Consider the following 22,052-nt stretch of genomic DNA (forward strand, 5'->3'; position numbering starts at 1 on the left):
ATTGTCTTTGCATGGCCCAGCAAACATTTGTTTACCAAACATTTGCTTTCCATCTCCATGTGAATTGCCTTCCTCAATTATGAAGTCCCAAACCGCTGCCCACAACATCCTCTTCTGTCTTTAGCTGAAGATGGTATTTAAGGTGAGGGTTTTGGCCATTTGGGGGAAATACTCAGTGTTCCTGCATCTCTCCCATGTACACATGTTATTAAATTTTTGTTCAATTTTCTCCTGTTAATCTGTTTCATGTCAATTTAATTCTCAGACCAGCCAGAAGAACCTAAAAATGTAGAGGAAAATTTCTTCCTTCTGGACAACAGGAAACACATACCTGTGCAGCTACACAACTCCTACCTGATAACTCTGTATCTCAAAGTTCCATGGCCTTAAATGCAATCGTTATGATAAGGCCTTCAAATGTATATCCCCAGCACTGACCTCTTCATTGAAGACCAGACTGATATATGCAAGTGCCTGACTGATATCCCTGTTTGCACATCCGAAACGTATTGCAAACTTAACATGGGCAAAAGAGAACTCTTCACATCCTGCAAGATTTACCATACACCCCTACTCTCCAACATTGTTCCTTTCTTAAGACTTCACAGTCTCTGGAAAGAGTTATGTTATCCACCATGTTTTCTCTACCAAAATCAAAGAAGCATCCTTGAATCCTCTTTCTCTCACCCTTGTATCAGAATCCGTCAGCGATTCCTGCCAGCTTCACCTTCAAACTTCATGACTTACCTAACTGCTCCCCAACTCTATTCTTAATATGCTAGTCTGAACTCTCATCATCTCTTGTCCAGACTGCTGAATTATCCTCCTAATTCTTCTAGCTTTCATTCACATCTATCTCTCAAATAAACCATTAAAATGATATCAAGTTGGCATTCAGTAGAAATGCATTAATTTCATGTGTACAATTTGAAGACTTCCAATAAATGTATACACTCATCCTAATCAAGATATCAGATATTTTCATTACACCTCCACAACACTTTCTGTCAATCCCAGCCCACTCTGTAGACAACTCCTATCCTGATGCCTCTCGCTATAATAGATTAATTTCTTTGTTCTTGAGCACATATCAAAGTAACCATGCAGTATGTACTCCTTTATATCAATGTGCAGATTTCTTTCACTCAGTGTCATATTTATGACATTTATTCATGTTTTTACGTGTATTGTAAGTTGATTCCTTCTTACTGCCTAGTAGAATTCCATTGTGTAAATAGCAATTTATATATGATTCTCCCGTTGATGAACATTAAGTTGTTTCCAGTTTTGTGCTATTTTGAATAAAGGTACAATGAAAATCTGGATTCAAGTTTAAGTGCAGACATATGTTTTAATTTCTCTTGAGTAAGTATCTAGGACTAGAAATGTTGGATCATATGGTAAGTGTATATTTAACTCTAAAAGAAATTGCCAAACTATTTTCTAATTGTGGTTGTACCTCGCCAACAATTTGTAAGAAGTCCAGTAGCTCCATATCCTCTCTAAACATTTAGTGTTGCTAGTCTTTAATTTTAGCCATTCTAAAGCAGTTTTAATTTGCAATTCTCTGACTAAAAGATGTTGAACATCTTTTCATATGCTTATTGGCCATTTGTATGTTTTCTTTACGGAAGGGTCCATTCAAATCTTTTGCCCAATATTTTTTTGGCTTTCTTGTCTTTTTATTATTAATCTGTAGGTGTTCTTTATGTATTTTGTATTCAGATCCTTTGTCAGATATATTTATTGATAATGTCTATACTTCTCCCAGAATGTACTTGGCTCTCTTGTCTTTTGATAAACAAAGGTTTTTAATGTAGATGAAGCCCATTTACCTTTTTCTCTTTTCATTGTTAGTGGTTTTTTGTGTATTGTTCAAGAAGTTGTTGCCAACCTCAAGGTCATGAAGATAATATTTTATGTTTCCTCTTAGAATTGATAGTATTGGTGGTTATGTTTTAGTCTATGATCTGGATTGTATTATTTTCATGTGTATGAAGTGAGGCAAGATCTTTTTCTTTTTTCCTGACAAAGATATTTACTTTCCCCACCCTTCCCTCTATGCCCCCCAAATCGTGGGAAAAAGTCTTAGAAAAAAGAATTTCCTTTCACCATTGAATTGACTTGGAGTTTTGGCTGAAAATCGAATTTGAGTGGGACTGTTTTGGCCTTCTCCTTTCTGTCCTACTGATTTTTTTATTTATATGTCAATATCACATCTTCTCAATTTCAATAGCTTAATAGTTAATCTTAAAATCAGGTAATTTGAGTCCACCAACTCTACTCTTTATTTTCAGACTTGCTTTGCCTATTATAGTACCTTTTAATTTTCATGTAAAATTAAGAATTAACTCTTTAAAGCCTACTTTTTTAAAAAAGCTGTTTTAATTTTGGTTGTGATTTTATGAATTTCTTTAATTTCCTTCAGTAATCTGTTACTGTTTTCTTTGTAGAGGTTTTGCATATTATTAAAATTAATCCTAAGGATTTATGCTTTTGATATGATTTAAAAATGAATTTTTAAAATTGTATTTTCCAATTCTTTGCTACTACTATACAGAGACAAAAACAATTCTTGTATAATAACCTTGTATTCTGTGACCTTGACAAATTCTTATATGAGTTCTAGCAGTTATTTGGTACATTCTTAATATTTTCTACAAAAACCTATCATTAATCTCTGAGTAATAAATTTCATCTTTTCCTTTACAAATCTTTGTCTTCTACTTACGTTTCTCATCTTATTGCACTGACTAGGACCTCAAGGCCAGTGTTGAATAGATGTGGTAAGAGCAGACATCCTTGCATTATTTCCCACTAAGAAAATGTTTAATATTTTACCTCTGGTGTGATGTTAACTTTGGGTTTTGAAGATGACTTCTATTAGACTGAAGAGGTTCCCTTTCATTCCATTTGTTGGGTTTTTTTGTTTGTTTGTTTGTTTTTCTTTTGTTTTTTTTGCGGTACGTGGGCCTCTCACTGTTGTGGCCTCTCCCATTGCGGAGCACAGGCTCCAGACGCACAGGCTCAGCAGCCATGGCTCACGGGCCCAGCCACTACGCGGCATGTGGGATCTTCCCGGACCAGGGCATGAACCCGTGTCCCCTGCATCGGCAGGCGGACTCTCAACCACTGTGCCACAAGGGAAGCCCTGCTGGGTTATTTTTTAAACCCATGAATGGTATTAAATTTTGTCAAATGCTTGATTGAAATTATATTTTTCTCCTGTATTTATTTATATTGTAAATTATATTGATATTTTTCAAATTCTAAATAAACCTTGTATTCCTTATAACCTTAGATTAAAACACTTGGTTGTGTATTATATATTCTTTTTGAAATACCGCTGAATTTAATTTGCCATATTTTTAGGAAATGTCTTGGTTTCTATGTTCAAAGATGCTGGTCTGTAATTTCTTTTTTCTTATAATTTCTTTGTTAGGGCTTGACATCTGGGTTATGCTGGTTTTATATAAAACAAATTGGGAAGTTTTTCTTCCTCTGTTTTCTAAAGGAATTTGTTTGAGATTGTCATTGTTTCTTCCTTAAATGCTTGACAGAATTCATAGCTAGAAACTATCTGTGTCTGAAATTTTCTTTAATAAGGCGCTTGAATTTTTACATTTCATCTAAGATTTCAAAGTTATTGGCATAAATTGTTTATAATAGTCTTTATTATAGCTTTAGTATCTACATAATCTGTAATGATATCATGCCTTAAATTCCTGATATAGGTAAACATGTCTTTTGTCTCATTTTTCTAAGCACTCTTATTAGAGGTTTAGCAATGTTATATATTTAAAGACCTAGCTTTTAGTGTGGTTGGTTTTCTCTATCATTTTTCTCTTTTCTATTTCATTTATTTCTGCTCTTATTTTAACTATTTACTTTTATCTATATACTGTGGGTTTAACTTTTTTATATCCAGCTTCACAAGAAGGAAACATAGACAATTTTAGGCACATATTCGTTTGTAATATAAGCATACACCTTTTGATTTATTAAGTCATTTAGTGGGTAACCATATGCTCTGTCTTGAATGTTCCATGTGTATATGAAAGGAATGGTATTTTGCAGTTTGAAGTGCCAAATGCCTATTATATCAAGCTCGTTGATAGCATTGATTAGATATTTATGCCTTTACTGACTTTATGTCTAGTTGTTATATCAATCACTGAGAGTGATGTTAAAATCAACTATGTTTGTGAGTTTGTTTACTACTCTATATATTTCCATTTTTTAAAAAAATATACATTCAAGCTCTGTTAAGTCCTACATAGTTATGATTGTTATACCTTCCTGATAAATTGATTTTTTTATCATTATGAAATCTTTTTACTTCTAACAATACACTTACCTTGCAGTCAACTTGTATATCAACGAAGCCACATAGGTATTTTATGCTTGTATTTTGAATGATATCTCTTTTTGAATTATTTTATTTTAATTTCTTTGTCACTAGATTTTTAAATTGTGTGTTACAGACAACAAATACTTTGTTTTTTTCTCTTTTTTCTAATCTGATGGCAACTCTTTTTAATTGAGTAATTTATTTATTTTTAATATAGCTATTTGTATAGCTGGGTTTAGCTTTAACATGTTTCTATTTCATTTGTATATGTCTTCACTGTTTTTCCCCTCTCTTTGTCTGCCTTCTTTGGAGTTAACTGTTTTTATTATTCTGTTTTAATTTCTCTACTAGAGTTTTACTTATACATTTATGCTTCATTTTAGTGAGTCTCCTGAGATTTTGACATGTATTCTTAATTTATCTCAGTGTAATAGAGTTAATCTTGTATCCCTTCAATGATAATAAAAGAAATTTCTAACAGTTTAATACCCTCCCCCAGCCTGTGTGATCTCATAGTCATATATGGTTTATACATTAAAGCACTATAATGTAATGTTATAGTTTTTTGCTGATTCTTTTGATAGTCTTTAACAAATTGTGGAACTATTTACTTTTATCACATTAAATATTTTTTCCATCCCATTCTCTGTTTCCTCAGGAATTTCAATTAGATGTTATTTAGACTGTTTGATATTCTCTTAAAAGTCACTGAGACTGTGTGGTCATTTTCTCTATTCTTCAAGTTGGAAATATTTTATTGATTTGACTTAAAGCTCATTTTCTCTTAAGTCCATAAAGCAGAATTTTCAATTCAGATATTGTAATTTTCAGTTTTAGAATTTCCACTTGCTTCTTTATTTTTCATAGTTTTTATGTCTAACTGAGATTCTCTGTCAGTTCACTCATTATGATCATATTTTCCTTTGAGTCATGAACATATTAATATCACTTGCTTTAAAATTATTTTCTGCTAATTTCAACATTTAGTCATTTTGCGACTGCTCTTTTCTTTCTAAAAATATATATATACTATGGGTAGCAATTCTGTTTCTTGGCAGGCCTAGTAATTTTTATTGTATACGAGACATTGCAGGTGGTATGTTTGTAGAGACTCTGGATCTTGTTTTCCTTTGAAGTGAGTCTACTTTCTATCTAGCCAGAAGTTAAATTACTACTGGATCACCTTGAATTTTGTTTTATGTGTTTCAGGGCACATGTGTTTCAGTTTTACCCCAGTTATAAGGCATACTTCATAGTTCTGTCACTTCACCTGGGACTTTGTCCTAGGACTTCATCTATGCTCTTAAGTTGCGACCCTTATAGGGTTTTAGAGGAAATCCAGAAGTTTACCCAGGGCTTCTACTTTAGCTGGATTCAAACCCTAAACTCAAGTGTCTGTGGGCAGCAGGAGTCTCTTCTCACCTTTATCAGGCTTGCTTATGGCAAGGCTTATTGGAGTCTCCTCCATAAACATGTGGTTTAGGACTTAGCTAAGTTTATAACTTAGGTATATATGAAGTTTTGGGATCTCCTTTTCTGTAGTTCTAATCTAGGTTTACTCTCACCCAGCCCCAATTCCCAGCCTTTCTAACAGCTCCAAACTCCATTCTATTTTATCTCCAGCCAATATAACTGCAAATTTATCCTTGAGTTCTAGCCAACCTGTGCTACACACACTGGGAAGTGCCCTTGGGAAAAAGTTATATGCATAATCATCCATGCACTTTCCTTTTTCTAGTGTCAGATTACCTCTATCTTCTGATTCTTTTGGTTTGCTCTCCAATGCCATCAATTTATTTTATTTTTTGAATAATTTCGTTCAGTTTTGTGATTGTTTTCAGAAGCAGAGTCCAGCCATTCTTGGAACCAGAATTCCTTCCATAATGATTTTTTTTTAAATATGGAGCATATCGTGCACCTTCCCTTCTTAAAACTTTCTAGTAACATCATCTTTCATTGGAATAAAATCTTAGCACTGGGTTTCCATGGGTTGTCAACCTTGTACTGCACATTGAATTACATGGGGAACCTACTGATGCTTTGGTTACACTTCCAGAGGCTTATTTTAAGCTCCCCAGGTGATTCTAATAGTCAAAGTTTAAAATCATCACCTTACATAATTTGCCCTTCCCTAATTCCCCTACTTTCTCAATCACTTTCCAGCTTATTCACTGCCCTCCAGTCATGCTGGCTTTCTTTCTGTTTCTCAAACACAAAACATTATTTTTTGTGCTCATTCTTCCTAGTTGTTGAAATTCTTTCCCCTTGTATCTCTTACATTCATGTTTTAACTTAAATGTTACTTCCTGCAAAGCTTAATTTTATTTGTCAATTTGGCTGGGTCACAGTGCTCAGATGTTATTCTGGATATTTCTGTGGGGATGTTTTTAGTTGAAATTAACATTTAAATCAGTAGACTCTCAGTAAAAGCAGATTGCTCTCCATAATGTGGGTGGGACTTGTTCAATCAGTTGAAGGCCTTAATAGCACAAAGACAGACCTCCCCTGAGCAGGAAGGAATTCTGCAGCAGATGGCCTTCATACTTGAACTGCAACATCAGATCTTCTCTGGGTGTCCAGCCTGATGACCTTTGGACTTGAACCTCAACATTAGCTCTCAGTCTCTCAATCTCTTTCTCTCTCTTTCTGTCCCTACACACACACACACACACACACACACACACACACACACACATTGTATTTATTGGTTTTGTTTATCTGGTGAACCCTGACTAATATACTTCCTCAGAGCTAGAATTCCCTCCTGCTCTGTGTCAGCAAACACAATCTATCACATGACTTGTGTTATTACTTTTATAGCCTTTTCTTCAGAGCACCTCTTAACAGTCATATATCACCCTACTCCTTTTTTTTTACTTACTTATTGCCTGTTACCCACACCCAACACACTATTAAATATTCTTTATGAAAGAAAAGATATTTTCAAGTATGTTATCTGCTGTGCCAACAACATTTAGCACTTATATGCAAATACTTGTTCAGTAAACTATAAACTATATAAATTAATCAAAGAAAAAGTAACTGGTAATATTTACTGTGAAAGAAGTACCAGAAAAGGATAATGGGGGATTATACTATTCCTAAAACAAATAACCAGGTCATAATAAAACAGCACTTTTTGCAGAAGTCTCTTTTAGGATCTCTGTCCTGTTTTTACGCTTGTATATGTACATAAAGCAACCAAGGTCCTGAAATTGACTGAAATTGGTGTCCCCCAGTGTCACCTCTAAATACTAAGCTAACAGCCAGTAATATGACATTTGGGTTAAGAATTCAATTCAGATTAGCATGTCAATGTTTCCACTGGATTGCTGAAAAATGTTAAATATTTCTTTACTTATCCATTCACACCAACTCCTTCTCTAAGGAAACTATTATGGAGATTGCATCAGACTACTTCACAATGCCTGACTTGGGCCCTAACACAAGTAGGAGAAATCAGATGTCAAGATTCAAAGAGATGTAAATAAAGCATTCAGTCTTCCACTGCATGAAAGCATCAAATGCATCTTTCAGAGGTCTTTTTCTAGCTTCATAAGTAAAATAAGGAGCAGTGAGTACATATTCTAATCAACAGTTACAACATTAAACTGCAAATAAATTCTTTGTTACATTGACTTAAAAATTACTTTTCTGTAATGTTCATCCATTGGTGCTAATTCCACTATCTGGAAGAGTACAGGTGGCATCTTTTCATGCACATGATAATTTCCCAGTTATATGGAGCAAACTAAGCTGTTTACTCTTAGTCTTCTCTTGCCCCACCATAACTCTGTCAAGATCCCTTGAGAGATCCAAATAGCCCATGGATTGTGGACACTACACCTTCCTGGTTGCTCTCTTTCTAGATGCTTTAAATATGATGGCTGACCCTTCAAATGTGACCTCCATGAAATTTCACATGAGATCTGACCACAAAGTCAAACATATATTTACTCCAAGTAATCACTGAAGCTACAACAACTCTTATCCTGAGAGAAAGGTAGATTTTTATTACATTAAATTCAAAGTATCAGGAACCACACATGTTACTTGTTTAACTCATAATCTCTGACTTTGCCTCTCAAGCTGACTTGTTTTTTGTTTTACAGTCCTTCATAAAGCAAATATCCCAAGACAAAACACAAACAACCCAACAAGAATATCTTTCTTGTTGCACTGATAGGTCTTTTGTACCCTTATGTCTAATGATGCAGGGTTAAAATAGAAAATATAAATAAAGCAACCAAGGTTTGAAACTGACTAGTTGAATAGGAAAAATGTAACCACTACTTAAATGACCATTAATGTGCATTTATTTTACTATTTTTAATAGGGACTAGGCAGACAAATCAATGTTTCCATCAGAGAGAAAGTGCCTTTTAAGTGCAAAGCATTTTTCAGAAGCTCTTTCCAACACCAGCATAGATGACATCACCAGAGAAGGATTGTTTAACTAACAGGGATCATTATATGTTGTTAGGATTTTTCTTCAGTGAACAAGCAATTAGTCTGTCAAGGATGGGCTGAGTTTCTAAAATAAACGTCTAAAAGATGCTTACAACTCCTCTCTGTGTTCCTGACAAAAAGGAAGATTGGTTTTCATGTAGAAGTGAGTTTTGGCTGTTTTTTTTCCATGAGAAAAAATAGTCTTCAGAAAGTCTTTCATATCTTCTTAATTTGTCTCCAGTTTTATTTTGCATATTTTAAGCTTATTCTATGCAAGTTTATTTCCCATTATCTGTATGTTAGGTCACAGGATTGCAATGGTTTCACCATTATTCATTTTTCTCCAAACATATGACAGGTAAAAGGCACTGATAAGCAGTGAAGTAAATATTATATAAAGGGATATGACCTATTCCACAGTAGAGGTTCTGGCCATTCTTGCCATTAATTTTAAGATCAATTCCATTAAAGTAATTAAATTTGCCCCTGAACCCATAAAGAATGATTGAGAGAAGGTAAGTGTAGAAAGAGAGAAGCAGTTCTACCTACTCAGTTAGAAGCAAATGTTGTCTCCACTAAATTGAATCCAACTCTGGATGAAACTAATCAGATTTTTTGTCAAATTAGCAGTTCATTGGGTAAACAGCATAAGGTTACTTTTAAATTAAGTGCTCTTAATATCAACTCCATAACATGGTAAACTTGATCTGTTACATTCATCCCCACTAAAAGCATCACCAATCATCTATGGATTTTTTTAAAAAAGAAAAGTGAGAAGTTGTGTATTACATCAGAACTAAAATTTTAAATGAGTTTAGGAAAACACTTTGGATTAATTTTTCACAATAATGATGTATCTATTGAAAAATCATTTTCTAACATTACAAATAGATACAGCAACTATTTATTTACCTGACCTCATAAAATTCTATAAAACCATAGGGTTGTTTTTCTTAAACTCTTAACTAGAAATAAATATCCAGCTCCTACTGGCAAATTCACAGGTAATTTTTTCTCCTTTGAAATTTTTAAGATAAAATTGTATTCTTACATGTAAATTTAAATTAGCTTTTTGCTTATTTTGTTTTCCCCAGTTGTTTCTTCTCTCCCAACCTGTTAAGCACAAACCTAATTTGTTATGTATCCTTTCATATATATTTACATTTTTATATATATGTGCACACATACATTCATAAATACATACTATATATAGCATAGTTTGTTTTGATTTTTAAATTGTATGTAAAAGGCAACATATTATAGATACCTGTCTTAGTCTGTTCAGGCTGCTATAACAGAATATCATAGAATGGATGGCTTATAAAACACAGATATTTATTTCACACAGATCTGGAGTTTGAGAAGTTCAAGATCAAGGGGTTGGCAGATTTGGTGTCTGATGAAAGCTGGAGAGGGCTTACTTCTTGGTTCAAAAAGTGTCACATTCTTGCTATGTCCTCACAAGATGGAAGGGATTAGAGAGATCTCTGGGGTCTCTGTTATAAGGGTACTAATCCCATTCCTAAGGGTTCCACCCTCATGACCTAATCACCTCCCAAAGGCCCTACCTCCTAACACTATTACATTGGGGGTTAGAATCTGAACATATGAATTTGGGGGAAAATGGGGAGCACAAATATTCAGTCTGTAATAATACCATTCTGCAATTTACTTTTTTCACTTTAATATTATACTTTTGTTTGTTTGTTTGTTTTGTTTTGTTTTGTTTTTGTGATATGCGGGCCTCTCACTGTTGTGGCCTCTCCCGTTGCGGAGCACAGGCTCCGGATGCTCAGGCTCAGCAGCCATGGCTCACGGGCCCAGCCGCTCCGCGGCATGTGGGATCTTCCTGGACCGGGGCATGAACCCGTGTCCCCTGCATCGGCAGGCGGACTCTCAACCACTGCGCCACAAGGGAAGCCCCTAATATTATACTTTTGAAACTTTTAAATGCACTGTGTTTTAAGTACTGCATAGGATTCTAATTTGAAATATACCAAAATTTATTCATCTATTACCATATGATGACCAATTGAGTTGTCGTTGTTGCTGTTTCTTTCTGAGTTTTCTTGGTTTTTGCTTCTGAATTTAGGATTGCAGCCCTCCTCTGCTCAGGCTCTCTCCTCTCAGCCATTTCCACCCTTACTTTCCAGGGGCTATGGTTATACTGAATTCTGTCTTTGGTTTTTCAATCCCAGCACATAATGGGTTTTCTATGGGAGTTTAGCTACCCCACAGAGCGGGCTAGGATCTGCCTTCAGAGTAGAAACTATGAAAACGTGAAACTCACCAGATCCATCCCTTTCCTCTACGTTGTCTTCCTCCTTTATTTGTCTGCTCTCTGGACACTTTTGAGTTTTAGTTTTATTTTCTAATATTTATCAGAATTTATAATTAGCTGCAGAAGAAGCAGTTCAATGACAGTTTCTTAGTTGTTAACCTATATTGTGCTTATTTTTTTGTTTGCCCATCTGTGAATTAATAGAAAATATATGTATTGGTTTCTGCCCTTGGTTCCCAGAACAAAGTTACTGAAAGCTTTGTAAATAGGGGGTCCTAGGAGAATCTTTATTGCAACATTTAATCTCTGACCCTGGTTCCTAACACAGAGCTCCTGAAACCCCTGGAATTTCCTAAGTGATAAAAGCGTGAGGAGCATCTTATGTTCTAATATTTGGTCCTTGACCCTGGTTCCTGACACAGGGTTCCTAAATCCCCTGGAATTTCTTAAATGACAGGAGTGTCTTTTGTTCTAATGAAATGACTCTGGGGCGGGTTTCTCGATGGCTTCTGGATCAGGTCTGGTCACCCCAATCAAGACCAAACCATGTTACAATCTTGGAAATGTCAACCTTGTCCCCCATTCTCTAGAGAAGGGAGAGGGGCAGGAAACGGGGTTCAAAATTGATGATGCCAGGCTTCCCTGGTGGCGCAGTGGTTGAGAATCTGCCTGTTAATGCAGGGGACACGGGTTCAAGCCTTGGTCCGGGAGAATCCCACATGCTGTGGAGCAACTAGGCCCGTGAGCCACAACTACTGAGCCTGTGCATCTGGAGCCTGTGCTCCACAACAAGAGAGGCCACGATAGTGAGAGGCCCGCGCACCACGATGAAGAGTGGTTCCCGCTCGCCACAACTAGAGAAAGTCCTCGCACAGAAACGAAGACCCAACACAGCAAAAATAAATTAATTAATTAATAAACTCCTACCCCCAACATCTTTAAAAAAAAAAAATTGATGATGCCTACGTAAGGAAGCTTCCATAAAAATCCCAAGGGTATGGGGTTTGAGGTCTTCCGTGTTGGTAAACAAATCCATGTACAAAGAAGGTGACACTCCCCAACTCCATGAGGACAGATGCTGCTGTGTTAGGGACCCTCCCAGTCCTCACTCTATGTATCTCCTCGCCTGATGACTTATCTGTATCCTTTATTGTTCTTTTAATAAATTGATAAACTAAGTATTTCCCTGACTTCTGTGAGCAGTTTGAGCAAATAATAAATCCAAGTGGGAGGAGGTCAGGGGAACCTCCAATGTGTAGCCAAGTCAGACAGAATTTGTGGGTAACCTGGGGACTTACTACTTGCAGTTGGCATCTTGGGACTGAGCCCTTAAACTGTGGGATCTAACACTATCTCCAGGTAGGTAGTGTCAAAATTGCCTTCAATTGTAGGACACACAGCTGGTGTCCCATAATTGCTTGGTGTGGGGGAAAAATCCCACACCTTGTCTTTATCCCAAACTGCAATCTTCTGGAGAACAAATATCCTGACATTATTTATCTTTGTTTCCTCTAATAATATCTGAACAAAAAAGATAAACAGTAGAAAATTATTTGTAGAACTGTACTGATATGATAGATACTTAATGCATCCTTTAAATTCTTCAAGGTTGAGACAGTTGTAGTGCTATTCTTTTACTAGTTAAAAATATAAATTCTATATCAATATCATATACTTGAAACTCCCCACTAACCATTTGAAAAATATAGATGTTAGATTATCCCTAGTAGCTGTTAAACTAAAATATAGGCAAATAAACACTCATTGGGGAAAAAAAGTATGTAGGAACATACATACATTCAACAATGGCTCACAAAATATAGAATCAACTCTGGGAAAAAAAGTATTGCTGCAAAGCAGGTACAATAAAGATGTTACATTAAACATTTAAGCTAGAAATGGTGAGAATTAGAAAGAAGTCTCAGATTAAATAGGAATTGGCTCCCACTAGTGTCTCTGCATTATTAGGGCCAAATGGACTGACCTCTAAGAGCCTGAGAGGTTCCTGAAAGCTCCATGCCGCCCACATTTGAATTAAGCATAGGTAATGTGAATTCCTCAGAATGTGTCCATTTACATAAATTCTTAATGGATAAACATGAGATTTTGAATTGCCATACTGTTTCTTTAAAGAATTTCCTTGAAAAAAAAAAAATTCCCCAAATGTGAGCAGGAAGTGAGGATTGTTTGCAGCCAACAACAGGGAGTTGAATATCCTCGGCATTTATCTCAACAATACCATGAATAATAAATGTTCTTTAAAGAAATTACATGCTATAAAAAGCACAGTTCCTTTACTTTCTGAGACATCAAACCGCCATTTCTGCTACAAACTGAAGCATAATAATCATGCCTTAAAAGATGAGATTTGGCATTATTAAAATTCATTAACAAAGTTAAAAATCAGAGGTGAATCCCCACCCCCCAATACTCCAATTCCACAAGCGTTTATTAGGCACTAATCATGGTTCAGGAAAAATGGTGAGCAGTTAAATTATTACATACTCATAATGCAAGTGTAGCTGAGAAGTTACAAACACGCCTAAAAATGACGTATTCTCATCCATCCTATTCACAGTCTTATGAATTCCCTTTTTCCAAACACACAAAAATCACTTTTTCTCTATTTTCACCTGCCATTTGGGCATTACCTCATCTTTCTCACCACTAACCCACCTTTGAGTAATTTTCCCATCTTTTTCCCAAAATGTGTGTAATACTTTCTTATGAGTAATATGATTTTCTTTCCCAGATTTTTCCCTTCACTCTAATTAATCCCTACTTGTTCTCACATTCTCTTTTTTCCAAGTAGCCTATTTTTCTAAATCCTATGTTGCACTTCTCTTTGAGCTCTGCAAACAAGTGTATGTAGAAAAAATCAGGTAGTGCTAGAACTGCATCAGATTAAACTCTGCCTTTATTCTTTTGTCAAGGCACTTAGCCTACATGACAAAAAATAAATTCATAAGCAACAACTCTATGGTGCAAATCTAGCAGGATGAAATGGTCCTACTTAAATGCAAAATAAACTGTGTAATCACATTCCTATAAATGGTGGGATATATTCTTCTCTACCACATCCTATCCCACCCATTTTTTTCAGAGAGAAAATATAAATCAAAATAATTTAATTTAGGCCAGAGACATTTCCTGGGTAAAAGAGAGAGGAGGCATTAAAAATTATATAGCAGGATAATTTATAGAAGTACGAATTTCTATCCTGTTCTCATTGTTATAGGAACCTAAAGAAATAAAAACAAAAATCTTGCCAATTCTGTAGCTGGAAGGGGAGCCAAGCCTTTTTGTTTAAAAATCAAGTTTTTTCAAATCAGCTTCACCTTTAAGAAATTAGGCTGCAATATCCTTCTGAGTCCAGAAATGAGACTGAGATCTCTGCTCAGATTAAAAGAGAAGTGGAGAAATATGGTTTCCCAAAGACAGGAAAGATAATGCCTTGAAGGGGAGAAGTCCTTCAACTAGTGCAGATCTATGTACACTCTGAGAAGTAGGTGCTGGAAGTTGAATTTTTAGTGCCACAGCTTGGGAAACTTGATCAAAATCTCTATGTCCAAAGTTGGCATTACTTTTTCCTAAATATTTGGACTTGCCTAAAAATGGTACCCAAATCCAATTAATTTGATTTACTTTTGTTTGTTTTTTAATATGACAGCACCTTTACCTATGTACTGCAGAGAAAACCTGGAGGGTAGTGCTGCCAGCTACAGAGTAGAATAGAAAAGAACCAAAAGTGCCCAACACAACAATGGGAAGCCATATTTTCTAATGACATGGCCAAACCCTTGCTTTTAGGGAATTTTTTTGTTTGTTTTTCATCAAAATGAGTTTAGTCTGTAGATGTGATTAGTGGTTAGCTATTGATCCTTTATGTCTTCAACACAAGTTCTTCCAAAGCTGCTGATTCTCATTTGAGGATTTACCCTGACCAAGATGTTCCTCTCAGCTTGACTAAACTTTCTTTAGCCAGATTTCTTCCTGACTATAGGCCCTTGATCTCCCTTTTCTTAGAGCATTTACTTTAGAAAACTTTCAATTGTAAATTCTGTCTCTGCCCCTTGGAGATGTAAATCTTTTGCCCGTCTCTTGCCAGTTTTACAGCCAAGGAATGTTTTTCTCAAGGAACTGGGAACTATTTTTTGAAATATAATCATTTCAATCATCAAGATAGAACCCCTGTCTCCCAGTCTGTGGGAGGGTAGGAAACTAACTTCTATAAGTGTCAATTAGCAAACACAGGTGGCTTAATCATATTGCCCAACTTCCCCTTTAACCTCCTCTAGTACTTTTTCACTAGCTCACCCCAGTGTTTAAAAACCCTCCTACCTTGGGGTTCAGTGAGGTTGAGTTCAGTCTCTCTCTTCTATTGCAAGTCTTGAATAAAGTCTTCTTTGACTGCTTAACTCCATTCAGTACAATTTTTCTTTGACAACTCCTCCCCACTTTCAGTTCATTTGATCTAGGGTGAACCAGTTCAAAAGGGGCTGAGAAATGGAGGGTAAGACTGGTGATATTATTTAAGCTAGGCTGAAGCAATCAGTACTTCCAGATTTTTTCATGAGCGAAAGTCAATCAATTTCCTTTTTGCTGAATCCAGTTAGAGTTGAGATGCTTCGTATTTGTCTTCATTTTGTTTTGTTATTTTCTTTTACATTTGCAACCCAAGGTCACAGTTGGTCAACTATTAAAAGAACCATCACAGCTGTAGTTCTTACTTGCAGTGAGTTTGAAAATAAAAACTTGTACCAACTAGTTAACTTGGATCCTTGTTTATGGGACCACAGCTTGTTCTTCACCATCACCCCATCTAACCTTTTCTTATTCTTGAAGGATAAGGCAAAAGAAACATTAACTCCATCTAGCTGATGTTTAGGACACTTCCCAAGACTGGATGGCCCTAGAGAAAACCAAAGTGATAGCTCTTCCTGAGATAAGAGAAGGAGTTTTCCCCCAAAGGACAATTGGGTTCCAGCCTGTGAATCTTGAAGGATAGGGTACTTGAGAGGTCAGCATACTAATTAGAGAGCAGGGGGCTCTTCTAGAATGTCCTTTGCATATACCCTCAGATTTCAGGCATCTTCTCATTTGATATTCGAAATGAAAGTCACACTCTCCTTTTTCACAGTTCCCTTGTGTGGTTGCCCTACATCTCTGTGTACCTTGTATAGCTTACACAATCTGGCATTCTTTCTAGAACACAGGAGGGAAGTAAGTGACTATTTTTCCTCATTGTTCCTAAGTGGGGAATGGGGTAGGGGTTAGACCATGAAGGGTCTAAGGCTCATGGTCTCCACTAATAAAATTGATTATGGAGATCAGTCCACAGAAAGTTGGAGAATGTTAAAAGATTTGTGATCTTATAGCAGTGTCCTGGAGAGGCCAAGGACAAGTGTGACAGTGTGACAATAAAACCAAACCTTCTGGTCCCCCCACAGTGGGTTAGCAAGTGGGAGATATGGATAAGTGTTTTAGCTCAGTCCTGAGTTATACATATAGGACAGTTTAAAGGAGATCAGAGAAAATAAACATGGGAAAAAGAAAATCTTGCTGTGTATAATCTTAACAAGATGGATAATTTTGTTCTATAGTATCTTCATCCAATTAAAAGATGTTTTCAGAACACAAGGAAAATAAAGAATTCAGTTAGCCATCTGATTTTGCCTGAGGTTTCCTAGTATCCCAGTTAAAATGTAATTTATAAGGCAAACAATCCTCTACTTTCTTGTATCCTATAAAAACAAATGTGGCACGCTCTAATTTAATTACCCCTATTTCTGGTGATACTCTGGATGTCTTTAAATGCAGATAGAATTTTTTTTTTTCAATTTGAAAAAAAAGTAAAAACAATAACTTATGTATGAAAAAATAAAAACCCCGCCCTGCTATGGCCCTTCATAAAAAGCACCACCTACAGCTCTTTTAAAGATCATTTTAAATTAGCAAACAGCATAACATGTCACTTAAGTTTAAACTAAAACTTAAAAAAGCAGGCCTAAGAATGCTCATATTTAATTATGTCTCCACGTAATTAAGTGTGGCAAGCTGATGATAAAACCTTTAAGTAATGACTCATAAAGAGATAAAAATGGAGCATGTGTTTAATCAGTTCACAGCCTTCCTCAGAAACTGGCATCGCTCAGGTGCTAATGAGACACCTGTTGCTGGGGACACCAGAGAGAGCAGTGAATCAGCTGGGACAGAAAGAGAAGGGCTCACTGTTTCTGCAGGCAGGTGGTTCTGTCAAGATGACTGCCAGGAGGTTTAAGCTCTGAGAAGATATTTAAATACAAGCACACAACCAATTCCAGATTTTTAAATAGAAAATAGGGAAAGAACATGTATTTCTTCCTCCATTTCAGTGATAAATTGTGGAACAATCTTTTAATTTTAAATCATAATGATTTTAAGTTTTCAGTGGCTGATACATGTAATATTTTTTTTCTTCGTGGTTTTCCAAGGTACTGTGTTATGTGCATTCAAGAAATGTTATTTATACTGTGTAACCAAGTTTCACTTCTTTCTGCAATTTAAAGGGTTATTTTCTCTATCTTCAAAATGAATAGTGAGTTATTTCCACATGATATGATAATAGAAAAATAAACTTGTATTCTGGTCTCCATGCTCTTTTTCTGACTAGGTTGTCTGACATCTATGTGTTAAGAGATATGACTATGCACCAGGATGGAGAAATGGGGCATTCATATCTGGGTTCCTATGGAAGCTTAAATATGTATTAGAATTTGACAAGCCTAATGGTCCAATAATGAGAAATGGGGACAAGACCATTCCTCCTGAAAGGTGAAAGGTACAATGGCTAGTACTGTCTTCCCTAGAGGACTTTAGACTTGTTACAGAACAAACTCTTCCACTCTTCAAATTATTCTCTGTGGGCTATTCAATTTTTGCCTCTAAGCAGAAACCACCACCAAGGAGCTACTTGGCACTGAGTTTAAATAAACTCATGCTGTATTAGAAGAGGCTTTAACAACATCTCAGAAGGATGCCTTACTATTTCTGGAAATGGAAATTGCTCATGAGCTTCAGAGAGCATCAGAAGTTTTGGAAGTTTAGAGTAAAATATATGGGCTTTTATTAAACATATGCAGAGAAAAAGCCAAAAGAGTAATGAATAATTGTTTTTGAGGCAAAACAAATACAAGGTCATATTTGAAAGGAAGAATAGAGATTGAAAGATAAAACAGGCTAGATGTGAATTGAAATCCTGATGGATAATACCGGTAATAATTCTACTTTGAGTATTTGCCACACAAATTTGGCTACCACAACCTGGCATGTGTCATAGCTCAGAATAAGGAGCTCAGGCAACTTTAACATAGACTGCTTGTTCTAGACACAGTCCCTCTATAGCCAAAATAAGTGAGAGAACACTCGAATGACACATCTGATGCCCCTATCCCCCAATTCCTCCAAAAAGCTAGAAGTTATTCAGGCTGGAAAGTGAATTATTATCTAATAGATTATCTGCCATCTATAAATCCACCAGATAATTACTCAACCTCCTATTTAATTTTGATTCTCTAAGTATGCATTGCTTATGAAAATATTTTGAATCTCCATTATAAAAAAGCAAACAGATGAAGGTCTTAGTGTCTGTTTAAACTTTGGAAGAGTCTTAACTTTAGAACATATTAACTTTATAGTCAAATAATTTGTTTTCATACTCCATATAAGTAATGATTCCGGTTTACATAAAATTTAGATAACATTTTGTAAAAATTTATATAAGTTTACATAAATTATTTTAGGAAAACATTAATTGTGTAAAGTAACATCAACTTGGATAGAAAATATGTATTATTTATTTTATATTAATTTTTAAATCCATAGTTTAACATTAATTTATATTTTTTGCATTGTCTATTTTTGTTCATAGATTTTATTTCTACAAGACAATTCCATAGGATTCTTTTAGCAACTGACTACTTCCTGCCAATGACATCTTAAGTGAAACAATACTATGTATGTAAAACAGCAAAATATGAAACAGTGAGTCGTAGCAGACCTTCTTTGTGGAAAGGTGTGGGGAAAATGTGACCAAAGGGTATTGAGGGTAGAGGAAGCAGAAAAGGATGGAATACCTGTGTATTCATTTATAAACAAATTCTGCCTCTTTTCAGGAGGTGTATTTTAGATTTTAACTCTCTGAAATTTCACAGAATTGAAAATTTTGGAGTTCAGAAAAAGAATATAATCAACAATTTGATTTTAAAAGAATATTTGAGGGCCTCCCTGGTGGCGCAGTGGTTGAGAGTCCGCCTGCCGATGCAGGGGACACGAGTTCGTGACCCCGTCCGGGAGGATCCCACGTGCCGCGGAGAGGCTGGGCCCGTGAGCCATGGCCGCTGGGCCTGCGCGTCCGGAGCCTGTGCTCCGCAGCGGGAGAGGCCACAGCAGTGAGAGGCCCGCGTACCGTAAAAAAAAAAAAAAAAAAAAAGAATATTTGAGTGTCAAATTTGCATTCTTTGACCAGGTAATTTTTCACCCAGAAGCCTTACTTTGGTTGCTGAGTGCTGACCTGCCTTTGCTGGAAGTTGGTCTGTGCACAGGACAAGCCTCCATTCCACGTGCTGGTTCCACTCAATGCAAGTGCTGTTAGTGGGGTTGCCCCTTTCTGGTACAAAGGGCATCTGTGGAAGGAGGGGTCTCTCAAAGGTGGAAGGCTCTGCTTTGGAATATGTTGAGAGCAGAGGAAGATGCTTACTGAAGGAATTGCTTTTACTGTATTCTTTTTTCACTGCATCTCAGGTTTTCACATTACGAGTTATGATTTATACTTTTCAAAGGTTGATTTGCATAATCTCTCATGTTCTTGTTTCAGTTGCAGATTCTTATTCAGACACTCTCTCTAGATAGGTAAAGTGTATATTTTAATGGTCCTTTTGGCTACCCTTAGAATAGAAGTTTGTCCTTTCTCATTAAAACGTATGAGCTTTTACTGTTATATTTTATTAGCTGTATTGTGTTGTATTCTTAGCTCATAATGGTTGCCATAAACTATTGAGTTTCTAAATATAACTAATTGCTTTTATTGGAGATATTTTTGATAGATTTTCCACTTTTCCATCCCTTCTCATGAAAATTTTTCTTTTTTCTCCCCTCAGTCACTTATGGTTTATATAGATATAGTAAGTGCTTTATATGTCCTTTCAAAAACAAGACACAGAAAAAGAACAATGACCTCATTTATTAAGTATAATTATACTGAAAAACTACAATTAGAGGTTCTGAAACCTGTTTATAAAATTTGGGGAAAAGTTTCAAATCTTGTTTCTGACACAATATTGCTATGAAACAAAACTGGCATGTATTAACATCTCTTATAAATCCATTTTTCAAAAATAAGTAACTGATTTGTAAACTTCCAGCCAATTAACTCCAAAATGGTTAATCTAGTCTAAGTATGGTCTGTGTGCTATACTGTTTAAAGTTCTTAATCCACCTATTGATGTAAATAATTATAAAAATTAGCTTTCTTTAGAAGCTCTATTTGTTATTTTGGAGTCATGCATAGATAGCTGGCCCCTACTCAGATTTTAGAATTATTCATGAATTCTTGGGGAAATAGAGCCAAGGAAGTAAACACACCATTATTTTTATTTATTCATATCTTTTGAGTTCCTCTTTGTCTTCATTTTATTAAAGTCAAAAACATAAAGTTATCATTGATCAACAATATGATTAAGAATATACTTCCTGCACTTTATGTAATTCTTTTATAATTCAAAACACTTTTTATTCATGTTTACTCTTTGAATAACTTTGGCCTTTCTTGTTAGTGTGTTATAAATGAAAATCATTGTAGCGCAGATATAATTAAGCTCCTTTCTTTCAAGAATCCTGCTTCACAAAATTAAGTACTTAATCAACTAATGTTTTGACTACTTTTCATTTAAACAGCAAACTGAAGAACTGATTTAGAATTTCATTTGGCACATGAATGGATTTCCTTTCTCTGAATAGTAAAATACAGTCACTCCTTAGTGATCATTACCCTTCCTGGTGACTAGGTTTCTATTCCTATTCAAGCTACCACCATGGAGTAGTCAGATTAATTTGTTACAGTATTTGATTAGCCATAGTAATGCATTGCCTACATGTTTAGAAAAAGTTAATTAATGTGTTTTAGGTGATTGCAATCATAGTTATTCAACTGAAAACGCTCTCCTTTTCTTTATTAATAATTATACCAATCTGTATCACAATCTTTAAATTATGTAAATATTTAAGATATAAAATAAGAATGTATGTAAGAATCTTTATATATATATATATATATATATATATATATATATATATATATATATATTCTGTGTAGATAAAAACTAAAGTTTTGAAACTGGAAGGTAGTTAATTCATTTTGACTAGTGAGGTAACCTGTAAGGTTTTGAATTTTCTGGGAACACAGCTGCCACTGACCAAGACAGGACAAAGATCCTTTTTGTGTGACTCTAGAAATTATTTTTTTTTACCAAAAGATTTGTTACCCTTGGGATATGTGTGAGATTGGGAAAGGATGTGGAACTGTGTGTGTGTGTTTTGTAGGTGTGTGCCATGTGTGTGCCTTCTTGTGTGATGCAGAGAAAGATAAGAGGATTAAGAAAATCACTCCAGGATAGCATATTTATAGGGATTCTTGCTTAAGGTATTATACTGAGAATTATGTTCATACAATTTCTAAAGTAATTTTGGGAAGTGGAATATTGAATATTTGTTCTCAATTAGCATGAATGTCACTGTATAGAGAACCAATATTACAAAGAATGTGTAAAATAGATCATTGTTTAATACATTAATAGAAGTGGAAGGAGAGATATTCCTGGTTGAGAAAACAAGAAGGCAAGGCAGGTGTGTGTGTTGGGGATAGTAAATCACTGATATGTGAAGAATGGGAGACAGTTTGAAGGGAGATAAACCTGGAATAGCAAGTAGCTTTAG

Source organism: Orcinus orca, chromosome 2 (genome assembly GCF_937001465.1).
Source record: "Orcinus orca chromosome 2, mOrcOrc1.1, whole genome shotgun sequence".
Classification (NCBI taxonomy): domain Eukaryota; kingdom Metazoa; phylum Chordata; class Mammalia; order Artiodactyla; family Delphinidae; genus Orcinus; species Orcinus orca.